A 25549-nucleotide genomic window follows, 5' to 3' on the forward strand; every position below is an offset into this window, starting at 1 on the left:
GCAAAATATCAGCCATTATTTGGAATTACCAGGATTGAACAAACACTGACAATTCCATTGAAACTTCTTTGGGCAATATATCTTTTTTGGAGGATATCAGAATTATACTTACAGAAAAGTTATCATGTGGATCGTAGTCATTTGGGCCACTGGCCTGTGTCAAGTCAAGTCACTTTTTATTGTCATTTTGAGCATAACTGCTGGTACAGAACACAGTAAAAATGAGACATTTTTCAGGACCATGGTGCTAAATGAAACAGTACAAAAACTAGACTGAACTACGTAAAAACAACACAGAAAAAAAAACTACACTAGACTACAGACCTACCCAGGACTGCATAAAGTGCACAAAACAGTGCAGGCATTACAATAAATAATAAACAAGACAATAGGCATGCTAGAGGGCAGTAAGTTGGTGTCAGTTCAGACTCTGGGTATTGAGGAGTCTGATGGCTTGGGGGAAGAAACTGTTACATAGTCTGGTCGTGAGAGCCCAAATGCTTTGGTGCCTTTTCCCAGATGGCAGGAGGGAGAAGAGTTTGTATGACGGGTGTGTGGGGTCCTTCATAATGCTGTTTGCTTTGGGGTTGCAGTGTGTAGTGTAAATGTCCGTAATGGTGGAAAGAGAGACCCTGTTGATCTTCTCAACTGACCTCACTATCGGCTGCAGGGCCTTGCGATCCAAGATGGTGCAATTTCCGAACCAGGCAGTGATGCAGCTGCCCAGGATGCTCTCAATACAACCCCTGCAGAATGTGTTGAGAATAGGGGGTGGGAGATGGACTTTACTCAGCCTTCGCAGAAAGTAGAGACACTGCTGGGTTTTCTTTGCTATGGAGCTGGTGTTGAGGGACCAAGTGAGATTCTCTGCCAGGTGAACACTAAGAAAATTGGTGTTCTTAACGATCTCTACCTAGGAGCTGTCGATGTTCAGTGGGGAGTAGTCACTCTGTGCCCTTCTGAAGTCAACAACCATCTCTTTTGTTTTGTTCACATTAAGAGACAAGTTGTTGGCTCTGCACAGTCCATTAGCCGCTGCACCTCCTCTCTGTAAGCTGAATGGTCGTTATTGCTGATGAGACCCACCACGATTGAGTCATCGGCGAACTTGAAAATGTGGTTCGAGCTGTGTGTTGCAGCACAGTCACGTGCTGGGTTAATGTAAGAATGATCTTTCTGACCCAATCAGAATCCCCAGCTGAGAGTGTAAATCACATTTTCATAAATCAACAACTTCAGTTGAGTAGCAGAGCCAAAAAAACTACTGTAGGTAATGAAACAATAATAATTGAAAGCTACTAATTCACCAATTCGAGATTCAAAGAAACAAAGACTGAAAGCACTGAATCTATATGCTGACTGAATGAGATTGCTCAACCATGCACTGGGTAAAATTATATAAATAACTAAAATTAGCTGTCAAGAATTTGTAATTGATGCTTATTGACTAATTAATATTGGTAAGAACAAAACACTAGACTGATGATACTTTGCAGTGGAATAGAACAATATGTCAATCCATGGCCTCCTCTTGTGTCAAGATGAGGCCACCCTCAGGATGGAGGAGCAACAACTTATATTCTGTTTGGGTACCTTCCAGCCTGATGGTATGAACTTCGATTTCTTTTTCCAGTGAACAAAATCCACCTCCCCACCACCACCACTACTTCCTCTATTCCTCACTCTGACCTTCTCACCTGCTGATTATTTCCCCCTGGGTCCCTCTGATCCTTCCCTTTCTCCTATTGTCCACTCTCCTCTCCTATCAGATTCCTTCCTCTCCAGCCCTAGATCTTTCCCACCCACCTGGCTTCACCTATCACTTTCTAGCTAGCCTCTTCTCCTCCCTCTACTTTTTAATTCAGGCATCTCCTTCCTTCCCTCTCTGTCCTGAAGAAGGGACTCAGCCCAAATTGTTGACTGTTTATTGAGCAGATTAATTGTTGCTTTGCATTTCTCATATCTGTAGAATTTCTTGTATTTAGCATATGTATTTGTTCAGTAAAGGTCAAACTAAAAGAACTGATTGTAAAATGAGGAAAATAGTGTAGCTGTTGACTATCCTTTTAAAAATATATCTCACTTACTTAACCCAAGCAATACTTCATGGTTTTATTAAGCTTTTGGAAAGCAAGCAATACTACAAATGGTTAACATTTTTACTGTCCTAATCAGTATTGCAAAAAGGTAACTTGCATAAAATAACATCATTAGTGTCTTAAAATATCTTTACAAGTGCTTGAGACTTGATTTGGTGAAACCTGGCATCGAACCACAGAAAGACATATCAGGACAGGACAAAAAAACTTCATCAAATATGCAGGTCCTGGGAAGCACATTACCAGAAGAGAGGAAAATTAGAAAAAGTATGATTTAGGAACACAGTTTCAGAGATTTTGGGACTTACGCCAACTATACAGATACTTAGTTATCCACAGGAATGACAGTGGATGTTAATGCACATCACACAGAGAAATTAATTTAAATAGGGCCGTATTATTGTTGCTACATTAGCCTCAATAATTTGCACTGTTTTAATGTAGACAAGCAAATATATGCTAGGTTAAAAAAAATGCTTACTTATTGCTTTGTGCTTCATTCTCACTCTATTCATTAATCCAGCTTACAGCTGAACCTCTTACATTTCAACAATAATCAACAGTGTTTTTATTGTGACCAAAATTTGGTACAGAAGACAGAACATGAACTTCACTTTCCAAAGCAAGCACTTTCCATCAACAATAATGTTCTCTAATATTTCTACTTAAAATTATTTTCTTCCAGTTCTGGTAATTGTAAATATTTAACAATTGAAACTACTACTACTCAAAATTATGTTCTATGTATTATGTATAGTATATGATTTCAAAGCAATAGCAAAGTAATGACATGCTGCTGCTTCAATTTGAGGCGACATACCATTGTTGTTTTCAAACATATCACTAAGTGAATAATGTAATTACAGTTTTAACTTGCAATGTAAAACCACTTTATTTACAGGTAGTAACTATAGAAACCAACACTATATGGAGTTTTGTACTGAATCAGAGTATCTCTTGCAATCAGCTCATTATTCCAAATTTAAGATACTTCCAAAATGCAGAAATTTGTATCAGTCTTGTCAAAAACCTTTCATTTGATTGTCTGGGTGACCAGATGCACATGTCATTTTGTTGATTATGCCTTATGTTTTTCTTTTACGGTTTATAATGAATAATAGTCACATTGCAGTATGTTTGAATTTGAGAAAACATTGTAAGTTGCAGTCTAGCTTGTGGAAAAATAGCTCCCCGTGTGACAGAAAAAGCTAAACATTTCCTATGAAATGTGGAAGTTCCCTTCACACCCCAGAAAAGCATCATCTATTCCTATCACCAGTGTTACCATAACCTGTTCTAATGTAATAAGGATAATTGGAACATATATCTAAAAATGTAATTAGGAAATACTGGGAAATATACTAGTCTAAACGAGTTTATGTCTGCAGTATGCATTCTAACTGTGTGCCTACCACCCACTATTGAAGTCATCTTGTCTAGGTAGTGAATCATTGTGGCATTAAACACATTTAATTTTCAGTACAGTAAGTAGTGGATTACATGTGGTTTGGCAGGTACTCAACAACAACAATAACGCAATAGTTCTATTGGCTTTCTGTCCTTCCTGACCTTTTCACGTTGGGCTGTTACATGGTCATAGTCACCTTACTTAGTAAAGAAAATTAAAAAAAAACAATGGTTTAAATATTAAACTGATTTAAAGTTGTATGCTGTTTTATAATCTTCATTGCTATTCATTTTTGGAAAGTATTTGGGCACATTTCCCAAGTGAATTTATACTTTGAGACATATATAGAGAGGGAAAGATACTGTGTGGGCATAAATCAACATGCAGAGATTATTTTAAATGACTGATTTAGATGATTTAGGTAGTTTATTGTGAAGTATGGAATTGCCTAAAGTCCAGCAGCTATATTGTAGACACTCTAGGATAGAGTTATGATCTTTATGATATTCATTGCTTGTATGTCAGTTGCTTCTTGAAACCAAACTTTTTTGCTCCATTTGCCTAACTCTCTTCAAAATTCTCACCTTTATTTGCAATATTGAGAAGTACTAAAGAAAATTCCATAGACTTTGGGTCCCTTATCTAAGAAAGGATGTGCTGGCATTGGAGAGGGTGCAGAGGAAGAAATGAAAGAATTGATGTATGAGTAGCAATTAATGGCTCTGGATATTGGGGGTGGAGAGGTGGAATCTATTGGCATCCTATTAAGTATTGAAAGGCTTAGATAGAATGGATGTGGTCAGAGAGTGTGCACTCTAAGAATACAAGCATGGTTCCTTTCAGAGCAGAGATGAGGAGGAATTTCTTTGGCCAGAGTTTGGCGAATATGTGGAATTCATTTGTGTGGATGGGCATAGAGGCTAAATCATTGAGTATATTTAAAGCAAAGGTTCTTGATTAGTAAGGGTGTCAATGAATACAAGTGTCAAAGGCAGGAGAACGTAGACCCAATCGGGGCCTGAAGTCGTGCTGGAAACTACGGTAAATGAGTTGGTGTGGCATTAGGGTTATTGGAAAGAGAAATGTATTGACCATCGACACAGGTTCCATGATGTATATGGTGATGTTCAGGTAATAGACAATAGACAATAGACAATAGGTGCAGAAGTAGACCATTCGGCCCCTCGAGTCTGCACCACCATTCTGAGATCATGGCTGATCATTCACTATCAATACCCAGTCCCTGCCTTGTCCTCATATCCTTTGATTCCCCTATCCATCAGATATCTATCCAGCTCTTTCTTGAAAGCATCCAGAGAATTGGCCTCCACCGTCTTCCGAGGCAGTGCATTCCACACCTCCACAACTCTTTTAAATCTCAGAGTTTGAGAGATAATATGTCCTGGTTGAGTGGGTATTTACGGGTCTCAGTCAGCCACAGTGTTGGGTAATACAAAGCTGATCCTAAAAGCTGGGATGTGGGAGGCCAAAGGAGGTGATGTTCTCAGCTTTCACTGGATTGTAAAGAGCTAGTTACCTGAAGATTGCCAGTGTTTGTCACTCACAGGACAATTTGGTCTAATTTTTTGTGTAGGAAGTGATGGCATCCCATGTGCAATTGACACAGGAATCATGTGACAGTCACTTACTAACAATCATTCAACAGCCTTGTTTGAGTAATTGCAGTCGTCCAACTTGACCCAGAAATTCTCAGAAAATCATCTTACTGTGTGGAAATAGAATAGATTTCAAACATGTTACACTGAAAATAGTATGAGAATGGACAATCAAAAAATATTTTCTAGGCCAAAATCTTTAGATTTTAAGAGACTAAACATTGTGTCCAAATAGAGAACAGCCAAGAATGACAAAAAAAGTCTTTATTTAGCTCAGTTTCAGGATCTATTCATCACTGGCAAATGCAGCAATTGCTGCTACCTTCTTAAATTGTAGCTGTCCTTCTAGTAAGGGTACTCTGCAGTTCGATTTGTAAGAAGTATCATAGTTTGGACCTAAGGAATATAAATATATTTTAAGTCAGATTGATTGTATGACTTGGAAGGAAATATGGTCAATATTCTTATATCCTTGGGCATGGTGGTGGATGTTTGGAGTCCTCTTTTACAATTCACTAATTCTGTACCTGAGATTTATAGGCTCTGCTCTTTCATAATAATAAGAGATGTAGGAAAACAACAAGGTATACCCTGTATGTAGGTCACTAATTAGTGATTTACATACGGGGTGGAGAGCGAGTTTGTAAATCTGGAGGGAGCAAAGAATATTGGGAGCAGCAAGGGTGGAGCACCACAGGAAAGGTGGCAGAGAAGTGCCGGGATGGCAAGTGGCGCAGGTGCAAACACACCCAGCCCTGAGACAACAGGCATGGTTATTTGATTCTAAACAATTGGTTTATTGATCATTTCAGAATGTCTCTCTGGTGATACCAGCTCTCTCCTCTCTCCCTTCCCCTTTTCCCTACTATGATACTAAGGATGAGAGTCTTGACATTGCAGGGAGAGAGGCATTTATGTCTTCTGAAAGGATAATGATGGAGAAATACTGCCGTTCTGTGGGGCATGGTGTGGTTAACGAGGCTGATTTGAGATCCACAAACTCTGTAAGTGGTTTGATGGAGAGGGTAGGTAACATTTGACTTGTCATACTTCTACTAGTTTACAGGCCATCAGTATTTCTTCTAGTGAGGAGATTCAAGTTTCTCAGTGTTACTCCATAGACTTCCGCTTCATTTAGAGGTCATAGTTCAGTGATTTCATAAGCAGACTTCTCCAAAAAAATCTGAAAACATCTTTAATTTGATTTTTTTTCTGTCCTCCTGTTAATATTTTGCTGTGAAAAAGCTCAGAGCATCTGTATTAAGAGTTTGGCATTGGACGCTTAATTTATTTAAGACAGCTCATTGGAGCTTGCTGAGTGTCCTGGGGGAAGATGCTGACATTAATTTGTGGGGACAGTTTTGGTGGAAATTCTGTGGTATTTTGAGATACCTTCTGTTGGTGACAATGTCTCAGATTCAGACAGGAGGTCAGTAATTATAACTACCTGGTAGACCATGAACTTTATGGCACGTTTGAGGACCTGATCTTCAATTAGGGAGTAAAAAGCTGCACTGATGCAGGGGAGGTAATGCTGAGTTTTATCCTCTATGTCTGACTTTCCTGAAAGGTGGCTCCTGAGGAAGAAAAAGTGATTGTGTATTTTCAGGGTCTTACCACTGGCCTTAATTTTCATATTACTGTTTTCTACAATGGAGGCACATTGATATAGGACTGCTTGTTGCTGTTAACAATAAAGCCCATTCTCACATAAATGTCTCTTACATGTCCTTATAGTGTTATAGTCCTTATAGTCCTTATACAGGCCCTTTGGCCCCCATTGTTGTGCTAATCTTTTAGTCTACTCTAAAATCAATCTATGCCTTCCCTCCCATATAGGATGAGAATTTCCCACTCATCCTGTGGTTTAATGACACTCTGGCAACCATCTTGTTGGAGGTGCTGTGCAACACTGCGGTGAGGAAGATAGCTTGATGTGATGACAAGGCATTGCTTCACAAATCTGTTGTGTGCTTGGGATGCATGTCATCGTATAGCAGATGTAGAAAGAAAATGAACTCTACAGACACCTATGTTTGAGGAAAGCTTTTCACAGCTCCCTTCATTTGAGAGAGTCAAAGGCTTTTGTTAGGTGAAGATGATATTCATTGCTGTCCTCCTCCCCTTTAATAGATGGAATGCGCACTGCATTTTGGGGGTGAGTTCTTCAGATACCTGGAGCAGGCAAGTGAGGAGGGTTTTAGTGATGACAACAGAGAGCGACCTCCATCTGACCAAGATCAGATCCTTTCTTGAAGATGACTATGATTAAGCCATCTCCAAAATCCTTTCGGAGTTAAAACACGTGAATTCTACTTTTTTAACTTCTGTATGATTAGATACTTTTATCAACTGACTGCAATGATAAGAGAATTATAGTAAAAGCAAAATAAAAAGGATTAGAAAAATAAAGTTTGTACTCAAGTGAGATACTAAAATTGCAGTGAAATTCAGGATTATGCTGTTGAAATGGAGAGCCAATAGTGTTATTGGTTCACAAGCAATTCAGACAGAAACAGAAAACAGAAAAGTTGCTACAATTATTTGATGTGCTACAGTTCAACAGCAGTCGGAGTACAACGTTGTCTCCTGCTGAGGCGCAGGCTTAAAACATTGTACAATCAGATCTTTAGTAGCCCATTAGTTATCGACATCTTAAATTTTAGCTTGAGATAATCATTTAGTTACATCTTTAACCACACAAACTTTATCCAATAACATTTCCAGAATTGTACATGTAAGAAACATTCAAGCATTGTGTTCTCAAATTTCATTTGCACAGATCCTAAAGGATGGATTGAGGAGAGCAAATTGGGAGATATTAAACTATATTAGGATACATCACTTCCACTAACTCCTTGAAAAGGAGCTAGATGAAAATCAAAACATTGAATACTCTGAGTATAGCTATTGATAACATACAGAACAGATTAGGAGCTTGGCATTTTTAAGAAGTTTGATTGATAAGTGACAGATTTTCTTCCCTTGACTTTGGGGATGAAGAGGAATTTTGGTTTCATACTTGAAATAGTTTTCTGTGATTATTTGCTTCAGTTGAGCGCTGGCTGAAGTAAATTAGGATTTATTATTAACTTCATTGTGTGTGCTTAACCTCAAACTGATCTCATGTTTTGTTGATACCATTTGTATCACAAGATGCCTGCTAAACTGGATCAGAACTGCACTAAACATAAATTAAGATGTTTAAAGTAACAGAATATTTGTAGTGCGGCATCCAAGCCTCTGAACCTATTGCTTGTGGTCCCTACCCACCCATTTCTCTAAAGGTGGAGGACTAAATAATTTTACCCCCCACTCCCAAGAGGCAGACAAGTAGGCCTCAGGAGATTCAACTCTTAGAAACCTATCCACATTTCAAGTGCTATAAAAGGCTTTTTGACTATTCTTAAATAATGCCTAAAATTATTTAAATGTATCTCAAAAATATCTAGAATTAGAAAAAAATGAATTAAAAGCACATTAAACCATTAACAAGTTAGTTAACTTTAGTTTACGGTTTCAAATTAAATAGAATATATAACGTGTGGGCTTTCAATTAATGTTTCCAGAGGAAGTCCATTGCTGTATAAAGATTGGATAACGTTACATCTGACTATTCACTGTTAAGTTCTGTAGAGGAAGACAAGTTGCTGCAAATAGTGTTTGCATGCTCTTTTCATTGAGGTCTCAGCTTCATGCAGCTACCCAGGTTTTGCTTTCTCTATGGGCATTACCCCTGGTTTCCTTGGCTGTGTCAGTCTGGGAAAGACAACTTCCGGCCCCGCCAAACTCCTGAGATTGTGTTGCTCTCCCACCCCAAACCCTAGTTTGTGTGGATGCTGTGTAATTCGCTACCCTGTTACAAATTAACACCATGAAATAACAGACAAATCACTGCATATGATTAAGGGAATTATATTTATGAATCTTAGCTTTACTAAAGGGTTAATAAAGAATAACCAAAAAGAAAAGGGCCCACTCTAATTAAACAGTCAAATGTGCACAAGTTGGCACTCATCCTGATCTTCTCTGTCACTTACGTACTGGGCCCTCCCTCAGCGTGAACACCCATGCCATCTTCCAAACGTCACTCGCAATCCACCTCGAACAGTTAAGTCTCCCACCAGACTTAATGCTATGACTGGTTCTCCCTGGCATCTTCTCTCTTCATCTCACGACGAACAAAAGCCCAAGACCAACCTTAGTGACCCTTACCGGAGAAACCTCCCCTTAATTTGACCATCCTAACTGCATGGCACACATTTCTCCTCATCTCTTAACTTCAAACATAACCCATACAAGCTGGAAATGGAGCAAGTTGAAATCAAGCTGCTCTCACAGAACTGTCAAAAATGAAATGCATACAGCGTAACAGTAAAAATATGAACCAGGACATTACACTATCAAAGGGAGATGGGACAATAAGAGAGCCTTTAACCACTTACATTTGACAGTTAGTAGAACTACCTGCACTAAATCCTCCACCATCAACAACTAGGGATCATTATTTATCTGAAACTTAGCTAAACCTATTTCCTATGATTATGATAACACATGAGAGGCTGGGTATTCTGCAACAACCACCAATGTAGTGTAATTTGATATTCTCAAACACCATCCTAGCTGGAAATACATTATGCTAAAATTCTGTCTCTTGGGTAAATAAATAAAATATAAAATGCTGGAGGAATTCAGCAGGTCAGGCAGCATCTATGGAGAAGGTTGAACAGTTGGCATTTCATGCCGAGACCCTCCATCAGTCTGGATGAAGGGTCTCTTTCCCATAGATGCTGCCTAACTTGCTGAGTTCCTCCAGCTTTTTGTGTGTGTTGCTTTGGATTTCCATCATCTGCAGATTTTCCCATGTTTGTGGAACATTTAAACTACATCGGTTCAGGGAAATTATTCAAAACTGCCTGTAAAATGTAACTAAGTTTTAACCTGGGTCAGTACTATTCATACCTATTAATAATATAGACTGCAAGTGGGAAAATAAAACATCAAAAACATCGTCCATCACATAGAATTTGTACTGAGGCAGCAGGAAAATGATATAAAATCAATTTCTCTCCGATTACCTCCAGTCTTCAGATCATGTGATGACAGAAGTTTGAAAGTCACGAGAAACCTTTGTTACACATTTTATTTGTATTCAAATCCATCAACTAATGCTGGTGTGGCCACATCCATCGGGAGAGATTTTAATTCCCAGCAACAAGTGATGGAAGTACAATTAAAATTGGGGAAGTCCTAATTTAGCTCTAAGCAAATGTTCCAAGTGGTGGTTTGAGTGAACACACTCACAACTGAAATGGAAATCACCAAGTAAAACTAGGTCACTTGGTATCTAACCACTTTGTCTGGACCTTGCATTGTTTTAATGTGTAGCAAGATAAACAACCAGCACAGATCCTTCATAACAATGAAAGAAGAATCAAAAAGGCATGTTGACACAATAGCTGATTTTTGATGCCTCCCACTCCTGGATTTCACTTTGACTCTCCATGCTGCTTCTGTAGAGTTCGCATGACCTCTCCGTGAGCACGTGGGTTTCCCCCAGGTAGAGGAATTTCCTCACGTATGTCCAGATTGTGCCAATGGATGGGTTAATTGTTCACTGTAAATTACCCTGGATGTCAGGGTGAGGTTGATGGGCACATGAAGGATTAGGTTACAGGAAAATTGGAATTGGTTTATTATTGTCACATGTATAGTACCTAGATGCAGTGAAAAGCTTATCTGTTAAATACAGATCAATTCATTGCACAGTGCATTAAAGTAGAACAACATAAAACAATAATGCAGAATAAAATGTAACAGTAAAGGAAAGTGCAATGCAGATAAGCAATAAAGTTCAAGATCATAATGAGATAGATTGTGAGGTCAAGAGCCAATCTTTTCATAGTAGGGAACAATTTAAGTCTTCTCACAATTGTCTGTGAACCTAGTGGTTCATGTTAGTACTAGAACTAGAGGGCACAGCCTCAAAATTTCATCAACTTTCATTTTAATTTATGTTCCTTCCAAGCTATTTTATAGTCTTCCCTCCCTGACTTCTCCTTCCAGTGTTAGGCAGTTAGCAAAGATCTACCTAGATCTGGCCTATCTATCTGAGTACAGTGGATTCTGGATGAATTGGGCCATCAGTTAATTGGAGAAAATCTGAGAAAGTCTGCAGATGCTGGAAATCCAAGCAACGTGCACAAAATGCTGGAGGAACTCAGCAGGCCAGGCAGCATTCATGGCAAAGAGTAAACAGTCAATGTTCTGGGGCGAGAGCCTTCATCAGATGGTTAATTGGGGCACCTGCTTATTTGGGATTACTCTTAAAGAACTGAATCTAATCAAGAGAATAGCTGGATTCCCTTTGTTTATTTGGAACACCATGCCACTTAATTACGAGAGGAGACTGTTGCCAAATGTTTCTAGCTAGTGTCTATCTTGTGCTTTTGCACAGCTGTGAGACACTACACCACGCTTAGAGCAAACAGTTTTTAAATAGCATCAGTTCCTTATATTTATGTTCAAAAAGCAATGATTTTTGTCAACGATAGTTGGCGAGAAATAAGCAGTAAGACAATTCAGAACTGTTTTATCCACTGCCATTTCAAGCATTCAAGCCTGGAGATGCTAGAAACAGCAGGATGTGAAAGTGAAACAATTTCACTTCTTCAGCAAGTTAGGTACAATGAAGAATTTGAAGGTATTGACAATCATCTTGAATCTTACAATGAAAGTGAAGATTTGGAGGATGCATTGTTTGAATCATCTGCATTAGATGATTTTGTTCATTTACAGATGATCAAAAGAACATGGCAGTGTACTCTGAATAAATCCCTCTGCTGATAAATAAAAGGAGATAATACAGATAATGCACAGTTTTATAGTACTATAATAGTATTGAAAATGTTCTAATTGGTTCTGTATTTTATTTAAATACATAATTTGTTACTCAGTTAAATGGCAGTTTGTCTTTTTTATACCTTTTTAACTACTTCCATGAAACTTTGGGTAATTGGGGCAGTCACTCAATAGGGTCAAAATGTACTGGTCCTGATGTATCCTAATTAACCAGAATCCATTGTATTTCTTCCACTTTCTGTTTTATTATTTTGGTTTCCAGTAAATGTAGGATTTTTATGTCTTTTTTTTGTATACTTTGAAACTTGCTTTTCTTAGAGTCATGGGATCATACAGCATGAAAACAAACCTTTCAACACAATTAGTCCATGCTGACGATCTAAGCAAGTCCCACTTTCCTGCATTTGGTGCATAACCCTCCAAACCCTTCCTACCCGTGTACCTGTCCAAGTGTTTAAAATGATCAAAGTTTATTCAGAATCTCCATAACTCAGATCATCATGTCAGAAGATGCAGGAGACATTAGGCACTGATTTTAAAAGTAGTTGTGGAGCTAGGAGTAAAATTAATTTTACTACCAGTGTGGAATATATGTCAATAGATCAATTTTCAGGTAGACAGTAGGAAGAAAACTTTTGCACATAATGAGACACCAGTCCACAAGTGCATCTTCTATAACCTTACTTAGGTTGAATTTTATTTCTAAATGTCCATCTTAAACATGTACATGTCCTATATGAATGCAGAAATATTCCTAGATGTTCAGGTAGCACCAGTTAACATCAAAAATGAAATGAACAAGACATCATGATAGTCAACTCCTGTCAGCAAGAGTGACCACACTATAATCCCGGGCATCTTTATGATCCTTACCATTCACAAAATAAACCCATATCCGTGGAATGAGCCAAAGCTTTCGTAGATGGGTTTGAGAAGGGGCTAGCACTTCTCCCTGTTTGTAGAGATTTGAAGACAATATCGACAACCAATTCCTCCAAGAAGCACCTATTCATGGCTTGGAGGCTTGCATGCCTTAGTAACCCAGAGAGCTATGTTGATTGGAGTCAAGGCTCTACACTTTGGCTTTTGGTAGGGTCAACCATGCCAAAGAGATTAAAGGGTACAATCCAGACGAAGAGAGTTCCACCGGTCCACCAGTCCTCCAGGTTCAGGGTTTCAGCTCAAGGCTAACAATCCTGACTGGTAAAACAAAACTGTTACAGAACCAGCAATGAAGAATCCTCCTACATCTAAGTGTGATGGTATTCCTAAGACTCCACCTGGGGCTGATATGGCTGACAGTAGTGAAAATCAAGAGGAAGTTACTGACATGAAAGAAGCCCTGAACACCATCAGAGATGGAGGACCTTCATTGCTGCCCTAAACACCAACAGCATAATGGGCCACTAAGATCAACAACCATTTGTTGCTTTTGAAAGCATTCCAGGAATATTTAACTAACTTCTAGCACCTTTTGTTGTAAATCCAGTTAATTATCTGATGCTTGCTGCCACCTTAGATGTTTGAGATTGATATTCCTTTAAAAGCTGCCTTCTGTCAACACCAAAGGAATATGGATGTAAAACTGATTGTTGCCATATTTGTTGAATAATATGTGAAAAACTAAATGAGTTACTAAAAATTAAAATGGAGATTAGTTTTGCATCCTACTAAAGCATTTCAATCTGCTCCTCAGTGGAGTAGGTTGATAAATATATGCTTCCATTTTCTTTAGGACAGATTCACAACTGTGCCACAAATTCTGAACCTTTGTAAGGATTTACTTTTTTTTTATTTTACAGCATGGTTACAGGTCCTTCCACCCCAATGAAGCTTCACTAACCAGATCCACCCATGTGACCAATTAGCCTACTAACCCATATGTCTTTGGAATGTGGAAGGAAACTGGAGCACCATGAGGAAACCCACACAATTATGGGGAGAATGTACAAACTTCTTTCAGGCAGCGGCAGAATTGAAACCAGGTCGCTGGTGCAGTAGCAGAGTTATGCTACCTGCTACATTACCATACTACCCTGATTATTCACAAAAATGTGGCATGAGTTTACTTCTGATCTTTAGAATATGCTGACAAAAATAACAACTTGCAGCGTTACAACATAAGGATTTTAGTTCAGTATCTGACTTTTGGAGAGCACATTTTACAAATCTTGGCAAGTGAAAAATGCAAAAAAATGTACTGCAAGAAATATAAATAGATGTGATTTGCTCAGTGAAAATATATCACACAAATACAGACACAGCAGCATAAAAGAAAAACAAATATTTTCTTGTGATAAAAGGGCACTCTCTTTGGAATTGCCTGTGATTAAATAAAGTTACTACAGCTGAACTTGAATCTTCTGAAGTTTAGTGTGTTAATTGGAAACAGGTTTCTATGTTAAAAAATAGAGACAGATTATTCAATGACTGTTGACATGACATGTTTATATTCCATGTTAGTTTAGTGATACGTTCTCTTCTGATGTTTGAGTTGTTTAGCAGGGGTCTAATATGACTTATTGTAAGCCTGTGCGTGCTGCAGCAATGTCGTGCGTTGCCCAGCAACAACCATGAGCTACATCAGGTAAGGTACAACTTGGGCTCTTTACCAAACACAGAGCAGACCATTTTTCACATCCAACTTACAACTGAATGATTTTTAAACATGAATATTGCCCTTTATTTGCAGATGTTGGCCACCCCTAAAATGCCAAGCAACAATATCATTTCCCCTTTCTACTTCCTTCCGGTTCCAGAGAGCACCCATATTCCAGACAGTGCATCCATTTGAATTAACTACAGCAAACACTCCATCCCCTATCATTGCCCTCTCTCTGTTCACCAGTTTTTTTTTTGTCTGAGTATGCAACTAATCTATTGCAGTACAAGAAATAAAGTAAAACCATAGAAACAGCATTTTGAACTCAAGCATCACTTTTTAAAGAATGAAATATATATATAAAACACTCATTTAAAACATGAAGTATATTATACTAGCATAGATATATTCAACTTTAAAGGTATTTTTCAAAGAAATCCTTCTGCATAGTACAATGATTTTGGAACAGAAGATGATATTTATTTATTTATCTAAGGGTACAGCATGGTAACAGGCTCTTTCGGCCCATGAGCCCATGCCACACCGTTGCAACCACGTGACCAATTAACCTCCAGTCCCATCCATCTTTGGAATGTGGAAGGAAATTGGAGTACCCAGAGGAAACCCATGTGATTGCAAAGAGAATGTAGAAGCCCCTTAAAGAGAGCAACTCAGGCCTCTGGTGCCGTCATAGAGTTACACTAACTGTGACATTACTGTGCCGCCCGGCAAACATATTGGGAAATGCATTGCTTGCGTCAATCAGATCTATGAGGATTGTACTGAGGGCAGACTGCAAGTGTCGCTTGGCTTCCAGCACCAACATAGCATGGTCACAACTTACTAACCTTTACTAACCTATACAGATGACTGAAGAATCAGTAAAAAAAAATTAACCACTTCCAATAAAGGAATCTCTATCATTTATTTGGTGGCAGGCTGGATATATGTCTCTACCAAAGGAGATGTAAGGCACTCCTGCTTAGGCATCACCCCCCCCAAATGATCAGGGTCATGCGAAGACATGGAAGCACAAGGCGGATGGTGGTATGAGAGCTGGTGCATCTCACAAATCCTGGTTATGCAACCTCTGACACCAGGCAATTTCCAAAGAGTATTGATAATAGCTGGAGTCACCCATCTTGTAAAGACACTGCCCGGAAATAGGTAATGGCAAACCACTTGTGAAGAAAGATTTGCCAGGAACAATCATGGCCGAAGACCGTGATCGCCTAATGTTATATGACACATCACATAATGATGATGAATATTTGTTTCTGGAGCAAGTTGAAGGGTGTGAGTAAAGGACTGACAGTTATCAATAAATAAGAGCCAAACGTTGTTTTTGGGTGATCGCTTTGAATGGCGGTTACAATATTACGACTTTTTGGTACTTGAGTACTTTGGTACTTATTATTTGTTAATTTATTTGTGCTATCAGCCTCAGGAAGACAAACATCATGTACCAAGATGCCAACAACACACCAGACATCTGCATAGGCGACTACACCCTGGATGTTGTGAATGAGTTCACCAACCCGGGCTCCAACATCTCAAGCAACCTCTCCTTCAGCATTAAACTCAACAAGCAAATCAGCAGAGCAGCAACAACGATGTCTCGCCTGGTGGTAAGAGTCTGGGAGAACTCCATGCTGACCAATAACACCAAGATGAAGGCCTACCAGGCCTGTGTGCTCAGTACATGCCTGTATGGCTGTGAAACATGGACCACCTACTCCCACCTAAACACGTTCCACCTCCTCTGCCTCAGAATAATCCTGGGATTCACATGGCAGGATCACGTCCCAAACAAGGACTTTCTAGAACAAGCATACATTGTAAGCCTGTCCCCCCTCCTCACTCAGTGTTGCCTGCGTTGGCTTGGCTACGTCAGGCACATGAGGGTCGTCCGGATCTCCAAAGACATACTGTGTGGAGAGCACGCAGCCCACTGGAAGACCAGCCCTGCATTATATTGACACCAGTAAGCATGACATGAAAGCAGGGGACATTGGCCAAACAACCTGGGAAGTCATGGAAGCCAACCGCAGCAGCTGTAGACAGACCATCAAGGCTGGTGTAAAGAGGAGCGAGCGGAAGAGAGAAGAGCAGCAGGAAGCAAACAGAGAGCGCAGCTACTAAGGGAAGTATTGAAATCAGCTCCTCCATACCTGGCACAACTTCCACTTGCAGAAACTGCAGCAAGACCTGCCACTCCAAAATTGTACTGTAGAGCCACAGCAGGCATTGCAGCCCGACAATCGACTGACCCATAGCACTCACTGTATCTCCATTGTCCTGCAAGACAGGCCGATGCTGTCACAATCACAATTTGTTCATTTATTTCTGATGTATTGTGTGTGTGAGTTCTCGTACGGTGTTGTACACCTTGGTTTAGGGCAGGGGTCGGCAACGTTTACCACTGAAAGAGCCAATATGGACCCATTTCCCACAGAAAAGAAAACACTGGGAGCCACAAAATGAAATAACACTGCATACAACGGGTTTTTTTTGCCTTTATGCTATGTATAAACAAACTATAATGTGTTGCATTTATGAAATTGATGAACTCCTGCAGAGAAAACGAAATTACATTTCTGCATGCAACAAAAACATTTTGAACTCCGAAAAAAAGACGTTGGGTTGAAGGTTACTCCGTAGGTAGCCTACCTTGGATCGAAGAATTAAAAGAATGCGCGCACTGGCGGGTGTCAGGCATTGGCAGTTGTGATGTATATTAATAGCGATAAAAAACACGTTGTAGCGGTGTGCTACACGCAGCGCTAAAATAAAGACTGCAGTCAAAGGTAACTTTATTCGAACTAAACAGCCTTGCTTTAAAGCCTCCCTCAACCCGTCCCCGTGGGCGCGGATGCTCCAAAAGACACGTACTCACAAACCCCCGTAGGCTATCTCCCTTAGTCGGAACGGTGGCTAATTGTGAGCCGGTTCGGATGTGCCAGGAAACGGTGTCTCCGCAAAGTTTTCATATTGTACAAGATCACCATAATCTTCAAATTTCGAATTACATTTCAAAAGCTAACAAACCACGGGGAGCCGCATCACAGAGATCAAAGAGCCGCATGTGGCTCTGGAGCCGCAGGTTGCCGACCTCTGGTTTAGGGGAACGTTGTTTAGTTTGACGGTGTAGGTGTACATGGTTGGATGACAATTAACTTGAACTTGTCTGGAGGTTATAGTTGAATGAAGTTTTGGAGAAAGAACATTAATAAGTAAAGAACGAAGAAGCAACATTACCCAGACTCCAATTTTCTGGTACCTCACCTGTAGCAAGAGCTTTCTGAACTCCTGTGAGTCCAAATAGAGTCATATCACACAGCTTCAAAGGCAGTCCAGGCTGCTTCTGCTAATCTCTGCTGCAGACCACTGATGATTGCTCACTGTTGCACTAGGATGTCAGTTGAATCCCATAATAAAAGACGGAAGACTTCCACTACATCTTTTTCAGCTTATACATGTAAGTATCTTAGACAGGGATGCCTGACAGTACTATGAGCTTCCTTTAAGTGTAGGTATTCATAGACTCCTTACAAGTATTTCCCTAACAACTCCCTGCCAGAGGTGTCTGGCCGAATTCCCTGACAGTCTCTGTAACTCTCTTATTGCGGTGGGCTCCTTTAAGGGCTAGCTGCCAAGATCACAGCTGCTCGGCCAAGCACTGGTAACCGTGAGCACTTACAGTCAATCAAAGCAATAGTCAGGAGAAGAATGACACAGCACAGGGAACTCCAACAATGCTGAGCTGTGAACCTCTCGAAGAAGATGTTTTTGGGACTTTCTAAACAACGTTGGGGTGACATGCAAGACTCTTTTAACACCATTAAAAGGCAGAAAAGAAAATTCAAGACATTTAGCTATATGGATACATCTAACCTTTCATGGTTTTCTCCAGTGTTATCCCTTATGACTAAAAGAAAATCTTTGTGAGCTTATTTTCACATCAAATATCTGAGACCCTTTTGAGTAGTCACTGAACACACTATAGTGGCCTTTCTTCAGAGATGACTTCTTAAAGGCCTGCTGTGTTCTTGATGTGTTTTTCACTTATCTGTCAAAGTCTGGTTGTTCTGACTTGCAGACTGACTTGTCTTAAAAGAATTGGAGCAGGATTTTTTCCCTTTAGATTCTGAGCTTGTGTTGTAAATCATATACACTCAAGAGCTCTTAGAAGCCTAAAGTACTCAAGCTGTGTGCAGAGGAAGTTAGATGTCAGCAAAGGAGATCAAAAACTGAGGAAAAATAACACCAAAAGAATTACATTTTTATGTCCTTTCTTTCTTGAACATTATATTAGATTACAGTTGTATTAAAAAAGTGAAAAGACTGCCTTTTGTCTGCTAGAAGGAGTTAATAGTGACAGGCTAACAGAATTTATTGTTATTCTTGAAGGAGCAAAAGTGAATATTTTACTGATGTTACTGACCCCCAAATCTTCATACCACATTGATCTGAATGTTGACATATTTTCTCTGAGAGCAATAACTTGTTCTCCATAGTTCTAATGCAGGTTCACTATCAATGGTTGGTATTTCCATGCAATTGTATTTTAATGTAGAAATCCCAAAGTTGCTATTGGTGACTCCATAGGCAGTTCAACGAGGAGGAACTTTTTTGGTCAGCACGTGCGGTGAATCTGTGGAATTGATTACCACAGATGACTTTGAGGCAAAGTCTTTAGGTATATTTGAAGCAGAGGTTGATAGGTTCTTGGTTAGTAATGCTGTCAAAGCTTACATGGATAAAGCAGGAGAAAAGATTTGAGAAGGATAATAAATCAGCCATGATAGAATGGCAAGGCAAACTCAATGGGCCGAATGGCCTAATTCTGCTCCTATGTCTTATTGTATTATGTTGTAATCTATTACACTGAATCAAAAAAAAGGTTTAAATTTCAGTTACTTACTAATGAATTATACTGTAACATATCCTGCATGAATTCTGCGAATATATTTAATAGCGTACTGACCTACTTACTCCTTGGCAACCCCTCTAGAACTAAATAACTAATTTTATGAATGTGGATAGTACTTTGTTTGCACAAATAGTTTAAAATACGCTCAGAGGACACATTAATAGCCACAATTATACACCTCCTTGTTTATGCAAAAATCTAATTAGCCAATCATGTGGCAGGAACTCAATGCATAAAAGCATTAGAACATGGTCAAGAGATTTAGTTGTTGTTCAGACAAAATACCAGAATGGGGTAGAAACATAATCTAAGTGACCTTGACCATGAAATGATTGTTGGTGCCAGATGGGGTGTTTTGAGTATCTCAGAAGCTGCTAATCTCCTTGAATTTTCACGTGCGACAGTCACTGGGGTTTATAGCGAATGGTGCAAAAATCAAATTAAATATCCAGTGAGCTGCAGTTCTGTGGGTAAAAATGCCTTGTTAATGAAATAGTTCAGAGGAGAGTGGCTAAACTGGTTCAAGCTGACAGGAAGTCAACAGTACACAAATAACCATGCATTATAACAGTAGTGTGCAGAACAGTATTTCTGAAAGCACAACACATTAAAACTTGAAGTGGATGGGCTACAGCAGCAGAAGACCATGTACACACACTCAGTGACCACTTTATTAGGGACAGAAGGTACGTGTTAAAGTAGCCACTGACTCTATAATCGGTGTAATAATGATAAAGAATAATAGTTACATTTAAATGTTTATCAACTTCTGGCTTCCAGCATTGCCATAATCAGATGTTCCAATTGTTGCTTAAGACACAGTAAAATGTTTAAAATGTATTAAAATATGTTGAAAATTTTGATTTGTGTTCAGTGGCTTACCCAGCTTGGTGACATCACAACTGCAAGACATAAGGGATTCCTTTGAATAGTAGCAGGCATCAGCAAGGTTGAAATTTTCACTAGAGAGATCATTAGATAAATGTGTGGAGTTGTCTTAAAGGTAGGCAACAACCTGTATCACTTTACCACTGACAACTCAAAACTATTTCTCGTGTGCTCTCCATGTCCAAACAAACAGAAGTGTCTCTGACCTTTAACTTACTCGTCCTTTCAATAGCTTTGCATAGAAACCTAGTACTTACTTACTGCCTGCTACGCTGTTGCCGTTTAGGGCAGCAATAAAGGTCCTCCATCTCTGGCAGTGTTCAGGGATTCATTCATTGTGTCAGTAGCTTCCACCTAGTTTTCACTACTGCCTGTCCTGCAAGGCCTGGATGGAGACTTGGGAATACTGTCATATTCTGTTGGAGAAGGATTCTTTATTGCTGTTTCTGTACCAATTTTGTTTTACCAGTCAGGGCTTTAGCCCTGAGCTGAACTCCTGAACCTGGCGGACTAGTGGACCACTCTTACTCTGTCCTCTACCCTTTGACCTATTTGGCTTGGATGACCCTGCAATGAGCCAAAGCATAAAACCCTGACTCCAGCCAATGTAGCTCTCCAGATCACTGAGGCATGCAAGCTTCCTAACAATGAAAAGGTTGTGGTCCTCTTGGAGGATAGAAACCCAGGATTACTTGAAAATTAAAACTGATAGACATAGAAACTTGACTGCATAGTGGAATGTTGCATTGTTCCTAAATTGACAGCAATGTCTGAGCTTAATAAACAACAGAAGTTACAGAAAACACTGTTTAGTTGCATGAAGCAGCAATCTTCTATGAGTTAATTTCTGACATTATGAAAGAGCAGATACTATGGCAAGATGCCAGTGATTAATTCAACCTGCTTTAATGATATCAATGAATCTTATACAAATGACCACATAAAGTCCAGATAAATGACCACATCTTTAATGACCACATAAAGTTAAGATTTTGTTTCAGTTTAAATTGCAAGAAGATAACAGAATATAAAACTGGTTTCTTGTGTTGCAAAACGTCTTTCTACCAGAAATAAACTGAACAAGACCAACGTGGGCCAAACAGCCCATTGATATGTGGAGACCAATCAGTGTAGCAACTCACACAAAATGCTGGTGGAATGCAGCAGGCCAGGCAGCATCCACAGGGAGAAGCGCTGTCGACGTTTCGGGCCGAGACCCTTTGTCAGACCAAGTGCCTCGGCCTGAAACGTTGACAGTGCTTCTCCCTATAGATGCTGCCTGGTCTGCTGTGTTCTACCAGCATTTTGTGTGTGTTGCTTGAATTTCCAGCATCTGGTCAGATTTCCTAGTGTAGCAACTTATAACCAATTGGGTAATAACTATATCTTAGCCTGAATTGTTAATCAAACCAAAGCTTGGAACACAATATTGGAGGACTGGTCAAGTTGGAAAAACAATTTCTACAAATTTCTCAACTCTTCCTCAATGTATCACAAGCAGGTTTTGAGCTTCCTGCACTTTCATTCCTTTGCTGAATTCTGCAATCAGTTCTAGCTGGACTTTCTGTAGCAGAATATAGATCTGAAGACATCACTGCATGTCATGAAACCAGCATTAGTAGGAGAATGCAGAATGCAGTGAACAATATTGTGAACAAGACACAGGAGGTCCCTGCGTTCAGCTGTGTGTGAATCCCAGTAGCAAAGGCTAATACGTAGTGCCTTCATCAGGGAGAAGCACATAATCTTCAGTGTGGTTGAAAACTCCCTGGATGCAGTGTGTTTGTCTACCACTCAATCCTGTGCCACGGTAGCATTGCAATTAGCGTGGAGCTATTACAGCTTGAGGCGCCAGAGTTCATATTTTAATTCTAATATCATCTATACGGAGTCTGTACACCCTCCTTGTGCAATGTGCGTGTTTTCTCCAGGTTTCTCCCACAGGACAAAGACATACCAGTTAGTAGGTTGATTGGTCATTATAAATTGACGCATAATTAGGCTAGGGTTAAATACTTGTTAATGCCTTACAATTTGCTTGATCTCACTATGCAACTTCTCAATTCAATCTGCTCCTCACTCAATTATCTTCCAGAACTTCTCTCTGATCCCTTCTGGATGCATCATCTCCGTGCTGTTTCAATTGCTATGATTGTCTCTTCTTATTACCCATCATTGGCCATCTTGCCCCTTCCTGGAATTGCCACCAGTACCTCCATCTCTTCATGCCTCTTTGGAATATGGCAGGAAACTGAAACGCCCAGAGAAAACCCATGTGGTGATGGAAGGAATGTACAAGTTCCTTACAGACAGCAGAGAGAATTGTACCCTGACTGATTTTATATATGTCACTGTAAAGCATTGCACAAACTGCTGTTACTGTACAATTAACCAACGTGCTATTATACCCCCACATGTTCAGGGATGGGGGTAAAGCAGTGTCAGGTGGGATACCACACTAGCAGCATCAAAACAAAATTCATTTCTTACTAAGTAAACTAATTGTAAATTATCTGTAAAATAGTTTTCTTTTCAAACTTTTTTTGAATGAGCTAAATCTTCTGCAGAAACGTATGACCTCAAGTTTACAGTTAAGTGACCTGGATCTATGAATGGCATCACTAATGGAATTAAATCCTTTGAGCCAGCAATATCGAATGCCTTTAAGATGCAAACAGAAGAATGGAAGTTACAGAACTAGAAACAGCAGACCAAAGTGATTGACAATAAAAATGTTGCATTTAAAATGGTAATATTCTCCACATCTTTCTGAGCTCAATTTCAGACTACAAACACAAGTTGGTTATGCTCTTGATAAAAGTTAATTAGTGTAAAATTTCCCAGTGTTTTTGGCAAAGCATGTTTCATAACTGGAATCCTTTATTCTTAATTAAAATAATTGAAGCTCAAACCAACAAGAACACTTCAAACAAAATATGACAGTAGCATTCTGCTGATTTACAAAGAAAATTAGCATTTTGAGGAACAGTAGTCAGAAAGTGAGATGAACCAAGCCTGTTCTTGGATGACTGTGGCAGAGTTGAAAACTGATGTACCCTCCTGGATCAGCAGCAGAGAGCTGCTCAGATATAGTGATACAACACTGTCACAGCCTCTTCAGTTAGAGAGTTGCATAATATTTTATCATATTCCATTCTTTTTGATCATAACTCTAGAAAAAAGATCCCGAAGTTCCTAAAGCAGCAAACATTTTGACATGGATAATCTTTCCTAGAAACTTAAGAGCCAATGAAATATCCTTTAAGTTAAGGGAGAACATCCTTTAAAATATCCTGAATGAATGTGAACTTGATCATTGTCCTGTCATACAAAAGTATTAGTAATCCATTTCAGACAGCATACAATTTTTTTAACTACTGAAATCAAGACATAGTGGGAGTTCATTGCTAGCCCTAGTTTCTTTTTAAGCAGTCCTGATGTTTTGGAAGAGGATACTGACATGCAAAGGCGTTATAGAATAGAAAGCAAAATGTTCTCTGGGGTTGCTGGGTTATAAATACTGGTTATTACAATTTATTCAGATCGGTGATTGAGAGAAACACTTGATTTTCCCCTTATTATTTTCCGTCTCCTTGCTGACTTTGGCAGATGGTTAATGATTGCATAGTGCAAATGGGCTGTAACACTGAATCAAATGCTCTCAATCCCATTTTGCTCTTTCATAATAAGACAAAAGTGACTGTGTCTCCTTGAAACCTACAAAAAGTGGTGGTCATAGCCCAGTCCATCATAGGCAAAGCCCTCCCCAACACAGAGCACATCTACAGGGTATGCTACCACCAGAATCCCTATCAAAGAATCCCACCATCCAGGCCATGCTCTCTTCCCAACGGGAAGGAGATACAAGAGCATTAGGTCCCATACCATTAAGTTCAGGAACAGATACTACTCCTCATCTATCAGGCTCTTCGCTCACCTCAACTCTAAACTGATTCACAACCTACTGACTGACTTTCAAGGACTCTACAACTCATGTTCTCAGTATTATTTACTATTAGTAGTAGTTTTCTTTTGTGTTTGCACAGTTTATCTTCTTTTGCACATTGGTTGTTTGTCAGTCTTCGTATGTGAGGAGTTTTTCATTGACTCTGTGGTTGTTCTACTGAGAATGCCCACAAGAAAATAAATCTTAAAGTAGTATGTGGTGACATATACAGTGTGTACCTTGATAAAAAATTTACTTTGAACTTTGTCAAGAGGGGGTAAGAGAAACCATGTAGATATCAATGAACAAGAGAAACTCTGCAGATGCTGGAATTCAAGGCAACACACACAAAATGCTGGAGGAACTCAGCAGGCCAGGCAGCATCTGTGGAAAAAGGAATAGTCGTCGTTTTGGGCCAAGATACTATGGCAGGGCTAGAGAGAAAAGGATGAGGAGTAGATTTTAAAAGGGGGGGGGGAGAGGGAGAGAGAAAAACGCAAGGTGATAGGGGAAGGGATGAAGTAAAGAGTTGGGAAGTTGATTGGTGAAAGAGGTACAGAGTTGGAGAAGGGGGAATCTGAAGGAGAGGACAGAAGGTCATGGAAGAAAGAAAGGTGGGGGGGAAGCACCAAATGGGAAGCAATGGGCAGGCAAGGAGATAAACTCAGAGAGGGAATGGGGAATGATGAAGGCAGAGGAGCCATTACTCGAAGCTCGAGAAATTGATGTTCATGCCATCAGGAATATAAGGTGTTGTTCCTCCAATCCGAGGGTGACCTCATTGTGATAGTAGAGGAGGTCACGGATTGACATATCGGAATGGGAGCACCAGGCACAGTATGTAACCAATGAAAACATCAACAAATCCAGACACCCATGTGATGTACAGAAAGGAGAAGAAGAAGAAAATTTACCACTGCTTAGAACTTAAAATTATACAGCGTAGGGACAGGCCATTTGGCCCACAATGTCTGTACTATAATCAATGCTAAATTAAACAGAATCTCTTCTTACCCACACAAGGTCCATATCACTCCATTCTCTATATATCCATCTGTCTACCTACAAGCCTTTTAAATAACACTATCATATCTGTTTCCACTTTTGCGCCTGGCAGCTCATTCCAGGCACCTACCACTCTCTGTATAAAAAAACTGGCCCACACATCTCCTTTAAACCTTTCCCTCTCACCTTAA

The 25549-nt window shown here is 39.6% G+C and overlaps 1 long non-coding RNA gene across 1 annotated transcript in view; it reads left to right on the forward strand.

Moving 5' to 3' along the window:
• The first annotated feature begins 1312 nt into the window (after positions 1 to 1312).
• LOC132378656 (uncharacterized) overlaps positions 1313 to 25549 on the forward strand; it is a 48304-nt gene continuing 24067 nt past the window's right edge. The window contains exon 1 of the long non-coding RNA XR_009507144.1: positions 1313 to 1388. This is a non-coding gene — a long non-coding RNA (uncharacterized LOC132378656). The remainder of the gene's footprint in view (positions 1389 to 25549) is intronic.

Source organism: Hypanus sabinus, chromosome 20 (genome assembly GCF_030144855.1).
Source record: "Hypanus sabinus isolate sHypSab1 chromosome 20, sHypSab1.hap1, whole genome shotgun sequence".
In the NCBI taxonomy this organism is placed as follows: Eukaryota; Metazoa; Chordata; class Chondrichthyes; order Myliobatiformes; family Dasyatidae; genus Hypanus; species Hypanus sabinus.